The sequence below is a fragment of the Sceloporus occidentalis genome, unplaced genomic scaffold (assembly GCF_023333645.1).
Source record: "Sceloporus occidentalis isolate IW3139 unplaced genomic scaffold, rSceOcc1.0.p SCAF_3, whole genome shotgun sequence".
NCBI classification, from domain to species: Eukaryota; Metazoa; Chordata; class Lepidosauria; order Squamata; family Phrynosomatidae; genus Sceloporus; species Sceloporus occidentalis.
In genome coordinates, this window is record NW_028316983.1 from 65937040 (window position 1) to 65946179 (window position 9140).

At 46.7% G+C, this 9140-nt stretch overlaps 1 protein-coding gene across 2 annotated transcripts in view; it reads right to left on the reverse strand.

Annotated features, from left to right (window-relative positions):
- BRPF3 (bromodomain and PHD finger containing 3) overlaps positions 1-8900 on the reverse strand; it is a 52831-nt gene extending 43931 nt beyond the window's left edge. For both annotated transcript variants that reach the window (XM_089514785.1, XM_089514784.1), the window contains exon 1: positions 8864-8900. The gene's annotated coding sequence lies outside the window, so the exon portion shown is untranslated. The remainder of the gene's footprint in view (positions 1-8863) is intronic.
- Between the last annotated feature and the right edge of the window lie 240 nt (positions 8901-9140).

Genomic DNA, 9140 nt, shown 5'->3' on the forward strand with positions numbered 1-9140 from the left:
ATGTAAGAATATGTACTCCTTCACAGGTAGTGAGGCACCATAGTAAGATACCATCAGCTAAGAGTGTCACAGGTATGTATTTGGACACAGCTGGGCCATAATTAGAGAACTACACAAAAAACTAACATGAAAGCGTGAAACAGCACAGCCTCTCACAACTTTTGAAAAAAAATTTTCTTTTTATGAAAGGGTGGCATTAATTTAAATGTTTCACCATATCCTGATTCAAATTTATGGCACATGTTTGCAAAAATGAATTTTGGGGTTTTTAAAGCATTAACAATCAATTTATGGGAGACTGAGAATCAAAAATAGTTTTGCAAAATTTTAATCAGTGTTGGTGAAACATTTCATTTAATTCCAGTAATTAACAGAAGAAAATGCTTTTCATACACTGGGAGATGCAGCACTTAATTCTTTGAACTTTGTTATATTTTTTGGTTGGTTCTTTAGATTATGCTGCAGCTATACATAATGTGATAGCATTCTCTAAGATGGGATGGGCAACTTTGAGGAGCCAATTTTTATAGTTAAAGCAACTTGCTCAAGGATAAAAATAAAAGGGAAAAATGTTTGATCAGAGAAATAACAACAGGTTTTCTTTTCTTTTTGAGTTTTATATAGTTTGTATGTACATGATAAATTTCACCTGGTTTGATTGAATTTGATATGGTTTGTTGACTTACTGTAATACATTTGACCTTTTGTATCTACAGATTCCTTATCCACAGGTTCAACCATCCACGGCTTGAAAATATTTTTAAAATACAGTACACCCTTGCGTTACATAGGGGATCCATTCCAGTCCCCTCCGCGTAAGACAAATAGTGCATTATGCTCAAATCCCATTGATGTGCGGCGCAGTGCATCCACTATGGGGGTGCCATTGCAACCCCGTGGTGCGACTTTCAGCGTAAGCTGAAAGCTGCGTAAAAGGTGCCTGTGTATAATGCGGGCGCACTGTATATAAATTCTAGAAAACAAACCTTCATTGTGCCATTTTATACAAGAGACACCATTTTACTATGCCATGGTATTTAATGGGACTTGAGTATCCACAGATTTTGGTATCCATGGTGGTCCAAGGTGGTCATGGAACCAAACCCCAGCACATACCAAGGGCCCACTGTAAATATCTTACTTTGAATATGACATCACTGTAATCGCCTTTTACGCAGCTTTCAGCTTATGCTTATGCTGAAAGCCACATGATGGGGTTGCAATGGCACACACATCACGCCGCATGTCATGCACGAGCCCCATTATTTTCAAAGGGGGTCAAGCATACGCACTAAGGCAAGGGCGCACTATATGGGGAAATGTCCAATGCTCCCTCTGATCAGCTTTCCTGGGATCAGTTCCAGTTGTTCCAGCCTGATCACATGGACAAGTGACTTACTTCATTCCACTAAGCCTGGTTTTTGCCCATCTTGGCTGATAAGATCAAACAGAGGTGGACTCATCAGTAGTCTCTCTTCCAAAGGCTGTAGTGTGCCTTCTCCTGAAGAGAACTTTCCTAGACTGATGTGTGTGAGATCTGCCATTCCAATCCTAAAAAAATGGGGGGGGGGGGGGCCATTGCTCAAGTATGTAATAGATAAGCAACTGCAGATGTGCTTGAGGGAAACAATTTACCTGGACCCATTTTAATCTGGTTTCAGGCCAGGGTAAGGTAATGAGACAGCTTAAGTCACCCTGACTGACAATGTACTCCAAGTGAAAGACAAAGAGCATGCTGCCCTGTTGATTCTCCTGAATCCGTCAATAGTTTTTGATACCATTGTGTATGATATCCTGCTGACACAGTTATCCAGAATGGGAGTAAGAGGCACTGTGCCACAGTGGTTCCAGTCCTATCTACAAAGCCGGTCAGAGTGGTATGAGGATTCCTGATCAGCCTCAAGCCTGTGGGATGCCACCAGGAGCCCTGGTGGTGCAGTGGTTAAATGTCTGTATAGTAGCCAAGTTGTGAGTTTGCTCTTGAGGGGCTCCAAGGTTAACTCAGCCTTTCATCCCTTCATAGGTTGGTAAAATGAATATCCAGCATGTTGGGGGCAATTGGCGTACAGATTATAAACCACTTAGAGAGTGCCAAATTCACTCTAAAGTGGTAGAGAAACGTAAATGCTAATGCTATTGCTTTTTATCTCACATGCAGTTTCTCTATGAAGCTGCTAAGTGAGATCATTGAGATTATCTACCCTTGTATACTGAGGACATTCATCTCTATTCCTTACGCTTATATCCTTGCCATCAGAATCAAGAGGGTCTGTGCAGATGTTGGACAAGTGCTTTCACGTTGTAATGAATCATAGAATCATAGAGTTGAAGGAGCCCTCAAGGGCCATCAAATCCAACCCCCTACCATGCAGGAATATACAATGTGGATGAGAGCAAATAAAGATGAATCCTGATATGATGCATCCATCAGGATCTGTGAATTGGTCTTTCATGGATCCAGGAACTGGCTGGTTACCTGCCCCAGATGATGCTGCACTCTCCCTGAAAGAGTATGTATGAAGCATGGGAGTATTCCTGGATCCATCTCTTTCACTGGTGGCCCAGCTGGATTCTATGGCTCAGACTGCTTGATGCCAGTTTTGCCTGATCCACCAGCTAGAGATAGCCTTGTCACAGTAATTCATGTTAAGACTATGTAGGACCGCCCTTGAAGACGAAACTGCATGCAGCCAGTGCAAAACATAGCAACTAGACTGTTGACCAGAACTTTTAACAGAAACCATTTAACATTAGTCTTTAAAAAGTGACACTGACTGCCAATTCAATTCCAGTCAGAAATCAAGGTCCTAGTGACAACATTCAAAACCCCAAATGGTGTGAGACCTCAATACCTGAAGATGTGCCTCTCCATTTATACACTTTCTTGAAGATTAAAATCAGCTGGAAGGACTATTTTTTGTAGCCCACTGGTAGGTGCAATATAATGTGGTAGGACATAGTATAGGGCCTTCTCTGCTGTAACATTTTGGTTCCAGAATACTATCCCCTTACAGGCCTGATTACCATCAAAACTGTTTTCATTCAGGTGCCAAGTAACAACATGGCTGCTTTCGAAATCCACTGAAGTTGAATTGATATCATTCAAATAAATACATAGTCTTTAAGTGAAATCAACCTGTTCTATCATGTTTAATGCAGTTCTAACCTGTTGAAATACATTTTAATAAATACATTAATAAGTTAAAAGGAAAAGGAAAACACTAGAAAAGACAACTCACTCACCCCCCCAAAAAAACAAGTCTGATCTGGGGGAATATAATTCTTCCCATTCCTATTATAGGTGATGCTCACTTAAAGACAATGCCTAACTGCCAGTGAAGGAGTCAACTGTGATACAAAGTATGCTTCAAGAAAAGTGACCCCCTCCCCACCCCTGTCCTTTAAATACATATATTACCCATTTTTGACTGGTATTTCTGGCTATCTAGAACTGACAGAGCCAGCTCTAGGTATTTTGCCACCCTAGGCGAGAAATATTTTGGCGCCCCCCTGAGAGCAACAAGCAGGGGACCCAGAGGAGAGTGAAGGGTGCTTGGCGTGTGCACACACAGGCAGGCACGCTTTCCTCCCTCACTGGGTCTCCTGCTTTTTGCTCTCCGTGGAGAGCAAAAGGTAGGAGGCCCAGGGGAGAGCGAGTGGCATCTTTTGGGCGCTACTTGCCCTCCTGCTGGCCCTGCCGCCTTTTGCTCTTTGCAGAGCAAAAGGGGGCAGGGCCAGGGGAGGGCAGAGGGCGCTTGGCTGGGGCGCACTCATGTGCGGAGCCCAGCCAATCCCTGGGCGCCACTCGCCCTCCTGCTGGCCCTGCCCCCATTGCTCTTTGCAGAGCAAAAGGGGGCAGAGCCAGGGGAGGGCGGAGGGCAGTTGGCTGGGGTGCGCGCGGGCGTGGAGCCCAGCCAATCCCAGGGCGCCACTCGCTCTCCTGCTGGCCCGGCTCCTTTTTGATCTTTGCAAAGAGCAATAGCAGGCAGGGCCAGCGGGAGCATGAGTGGCACCCCAGGGATTGGCGCACGCTCTTTCCGTGCCGTGCCAGTGCCGCCCCTAAACCTTTGGCGCCTTAGGCAGCTGCCTAGGTCGCCTATATGGACAGGCCGGCCCTGAGAACTGAGGACTGTATCTTAGGACGCTCTAAAGGAATCAGCTGATGCAACTATCTTAGTACAGTGGACCCTTCTCATCCATAGGGTTTGGTTCCAGGGCTCTGCTTAAATGGGGAAAAAATTCAAACAGTGGCACCTCATACTATTCAGTGGTGACAACATGTGTGTATCCTCACCAGCAATGTGGCAGCCCACCATTATAGAGGGTCCACTGTAAATATATCAGTACTAGTATGCACCAATAGGTACTCCCACTGATTTATGGTTTGGGGTTTTTTGTTGTGTATACTTAGCGTTGCCATAAGTCAGGACCTCCAAACCGGGACAAATGTAGGACAAATATAGGGAAAATTTTTCAAATGTAGGACACGTTTTTTAAAAATGGAGGACATGTGAAAAAATTGACGGTTTTTTTAAAAAATGTTAATCTAAATGCCTGTTTCTTAGGCATGATCAAAATGGAGGACATTTGGGCATTATTTCTAGACAGATGTCAGAAATGGACTTCCCTTTCTGGCAAAACACCCCCAACCTCCATTCCAAAACACACACAACAGCACATTTGGGCATTTCACATGGCTTTACTGAACATGGCCTCTTGCATCAGAGGCTTATTCCATAACCAAACCCCTTGGGTTTAACACTTAGCATGGTTTAACATGGCTATGCATATTGAACATGTCAAGGTGGTTTCACTGTTCTTGCACCAAGTGTACTTCTCAGAAGTGTGTGTCAAGGGGCTTTGGTTTTTCTTCACTGCGCATGAGTTTATAAAAATCACAGCAATTTACATTGGCCTTGCCTCAGAACCAAAACCACACAGAAAAGGCACTTTGGAAAGTCACACTCTCTCGGCTTCTGAAACAGTGCATGCATGCCTCTCAAGCTGACCCACTCATATCATCTTCATCATCATCATCACCACTACACTATCACTGTCAAAGTAAGGGAGACTTGTTAGCATTAAAAGCACCCCCCCCCCAAAAAAAAACCCACCTTGAGGCCTCTCTGGCCACTCACTCACCACCTCCTTCCCCTCCTCCTCCTCCTCCTTCTCCATTCGCCTGGGGGCTGGGGCGGACGGGGCGGAGGAGGGTGGCACGCGGCTGCACGCAGGAGGCGAACCGCCTCCACCTTTGCCTCCTCCACGCGGCCGCGCGGCCTGGAAAAGAGGGGGCGGAGGAGGAGGAGGTGAGTGGCGCGGCCACGCGGGGAGGCAAAGGCGGACGGAGCCAGTGCCTCTTGCGCGCGGGCGCGCCACCCTCCCCACCTCCTCTTCTCCTCCTCCCCGCACGCCTGCCTCCTCTATGCTGCGGGCAGGCGCGAAGCCTGAGGGCGAGGGGGCGGAGGAGGAGGGTGGTGCGGGCGCGCGGGGAGGCACCTCCTTCGCTCCAGGCAGGCCTCGCTGTCCTCCTCTTCCTCCCCGCCTCCCCGAGGCGGAGGAGGAGGGCAGTGAGGCCCTGCAGGCCGCAGCAACTTGGCTGCAACCGGGGGTGTCCCGGTTTTTGGGCTGCACCCGTGCCGGGAGGGGCCCGGGGCCCCCAAAACCGGGAAATTCACGGGTGCAGCCGGGTTATGGCAACCCTATGTATACTGGGATGTTCCTGCAGAAGCAATGTTCTTGTTTACTTTGTTTCTTGTATAATTTTTAATTATAGAAGCCTGTTTGTGACTGTAATATAGTTTAATCCATGATTACCATGTCAAAATATAATATACAGCAATGTATATTAGCACTTCCTTACTTTTCAACAATCAAATAATTCTAACCTGAAACTAATTTAGCACCTACTGGAGTTTATAACTGTAAAGTTAATTCATGGTTCACAAAGACAAACTGCTTATTTTGTGTTACTTTCCTTATGGCCCTCCTCTCCTGTTATACAATGTCACATTTCTTACATATGTACACTATAGCAAATAACATTTGTGGAGCACATACATTTCCTTGGATGTGTTAAAGCACCTCCCCTGCAGTCTACATCCAATGCCACTACATTTCAATATTTTTTTTCCTTTGGTGCCCTTACTTTTCCTCCATCCTTTCCAAGATCTGTCTCCGTCTATTTCTTCTTTTGCCAGTTATCAACAGGTCAGACACCAGAAGCACCATCACCATGTTTCTCAACTTGCCAGGCACTATCAGTTAGCAAGAGCACATACCACTTTTTTCTGGTGAAATGTAGTGAAATTTCTTATCTCTCAAATACTCAGTTATACAGCACAGTAACTACATTTTTTTTCTATCTGTAAGGCTCTTGACTGCACATACTATCCACCATTTATGTACTGAATCAAAGACTGTACACACAAAGATTGTACATGCAAAACAATAAAGTTATTTTCAATATGCTGATTGAAGAACTCTGAACCTCATCTTATCAGGACACACCCTCAGTTTGGCTAGAATTAAAAATTCAAACAAGCTGATTGAATCTAAAAGTTCAGTTAGACAATTCTGGAGAAAGAGGCTTGACAAAAAGGACAGAAGTTGACAAATTTTGCTAAGACACAGATAATTTGAGAGGTGAACTCCGAAAAAATTTCACAATGCTTAATTAAGATCAGAAGGAAGAGTGAGAAAGGAGTATGGTAAAACTGGTCAAGAGACAGGAAATTGGACAAAGCAGGGACCTGATGAAATAGTGAAATAATGGGTAGTGAAGACCATGGACTCAAGAAAATGGGTCAAAGAGAAAGCAGGACTTGAGAAAGAAGGGCTCTACTGTCTCAGCAGGAAGAAAGTGCTTTCTGTATGGCTACTACACAGATTTTATTTATTAACCCTGACAGGAGAAATCCGCTAGTCAAAACTTCTGCTGTATTTTTCAGCATTATGACTAAAGTCCAAAACGTACTGCAGAAATAATCCAGTTTGAAACCCCTTTAAATGCCCTGGCGCAGTGCTAGGGAATCCTGGGAATTTTTAGTTTGTTGTGGCACCAGAGCTCTCTCTGAAAGAGGTTAAATATCTCACAAAACTACAGTTCCCAGAATTCCCTAGTCAGGGTTGCTAAAGCAGTCTCAAAGGGAAATCTGCACCAAGGCAAGAAACACTGAGCTGAATTTCAAAATGATTTGACTGAGCCACTCGGTGCTTTGGCTGTCAACCTCTTGTGTGCATTCAGTTAGATGACATTAATCCTACAATGTGAGGACAGAAACCTGCCACATGAAAACGATGCTACAAACAGTAGATGAATTATGCTTTCTTTGTGGTGCTGTAAACTTTAGTAGTTTGAACGTTGAACTACAGCTCTGGAGACCAAAGTTGGATTCCTGGCTCAGCCTCAAAACCCACTGAGTTACCTTGAATAAGTCACACTCTCTCAGCTTCAGGGGAAGGCAATAGCAAAAACATCCCCTGAACAAATTGTGCCAAGAAAACCCCATAATAGTGTTGCCTTATGATACCATAATGATGACAGAAAGCATCACAGACTTGGAACGGCTAATAAGGTCAAGGATGAAAGTGCAAAGGCAAATTAGTGCTGAACATAAAGAAAACAAAAATTATGACCACAGTAGAGATACAAAAATTCAATGACAAAAAGACAATGAGGAAATCGACATAAAGAATTCCCATACTTAGGAACAAATATAGACAAGTTGACTTCAGTTAGGAAATAAGAAGATTGGGAATGAGAAGGGCAGCTATGAAAGAACTAGAAAAACTACTGAAGAGTAAAGATATACAACTGAGCAGAAATGTCCAAGCCATCATATTCCCCATCACTATGGACCCTGATCCAGTGTGATCTGTGTCTATGCCAGGGGTCAGGCCAGAAAAAGTGACCTCCCTCTCTGCCAACAAAACCCTCTGATTATGGGCAGCAGTTTTGTGTTTCTTATGTCAACTTTTGTGGTAAACACTGGGGCCAGAGCTGGGCGTTGCAAGCCTTTATTTCGAGGGTTGACGACGGCATGGGAGTCTCCAGGATATACTGCATCCACACTGTAGAAATAGTCAGGTCTGGCACCAGTTTAAGCGCCCTGGCTCAGTGCTGTGGAATTCTGGGAATGGTAGTTGGTTGTGGCACCGGAAGCTCTGGTGCCACAACCAAGTACCATTCCCAGAATTCCACAGCACTGAGCCAGGGCGCTTAAACTGGTGCCAAACAGACTGTTTCCTCAACGAAGATTAAGAGGGAAGCAAAAAACAAACTAGGCCTCTCCACAGAATGTCAGGCTTCAGGCCCTCGTCACGTGACCAGGCCTGAGGGACTTGGGCAGCCCCACTTTCCCTAAAGCAAAGGGAGGCCTGGGGCCTACATTTCCCCAACATCAACAACAACGCAGCCCCCTCCTCAACATGGAGGGAGTCATCCCTCGACTAAATTAATTACACGGCAGGTAGGCAACCACTGTTCAACCCTTCCCCTCTCCCTATTGGGCGAAGGAGCCGTCCATCACCGCCAGCGCGAGGGAGGAGAGGCGGGACGCCTGGAGGGCTGGGCCAATGGGGGCGAAGAAGGTGGGCGTGGCCAAGGGCTCCCGGGGATGAGAGGGGGAGACAAGATGGCGGAGCTCGGTCTCGCCGTCCTTCATTTAGGCTCCCTTTTTTATTTGCCTCCGTCTCGAGGCGCCTTGAAGGAGCGCGGCCTGGGAGCTCGAAGAGCGCCGGGTTCACACAGTCCCGTCCCTAAGCCCTTCCTGCCCAGCCCGGCCACCTTCCCCCGACCCCGGGGCCATATCCGAGGGAAAGAGGGAGGAAAGGAGGAGAAGGCGAGGAGGGCTGTACTTGCCTGGGCCGCTTCCTGGCGCTCCACGGCGGCGGCGGCGCGGGTTCTTCCTCGGGGCGGCGGGGCTGGCTCGGTGGCCGGGGGGAGGGGGGACAAGATGTCGGCTCAGCCCGCTCAGTAGCCGCCTCAGCGCCGCCCCCTCATGCCCGCCGCCGCCGCCGCCGCCAAGGCTCCCAGCCCACTCCGTTTTCGGCGAGGGAGGGAGCGAGGGAAGGAAAGAAGGAAGGCAAAATGGTGGCCAAACGATGGAAGGGAAGAGAGGCAGAGAGGGGAAAGGGAA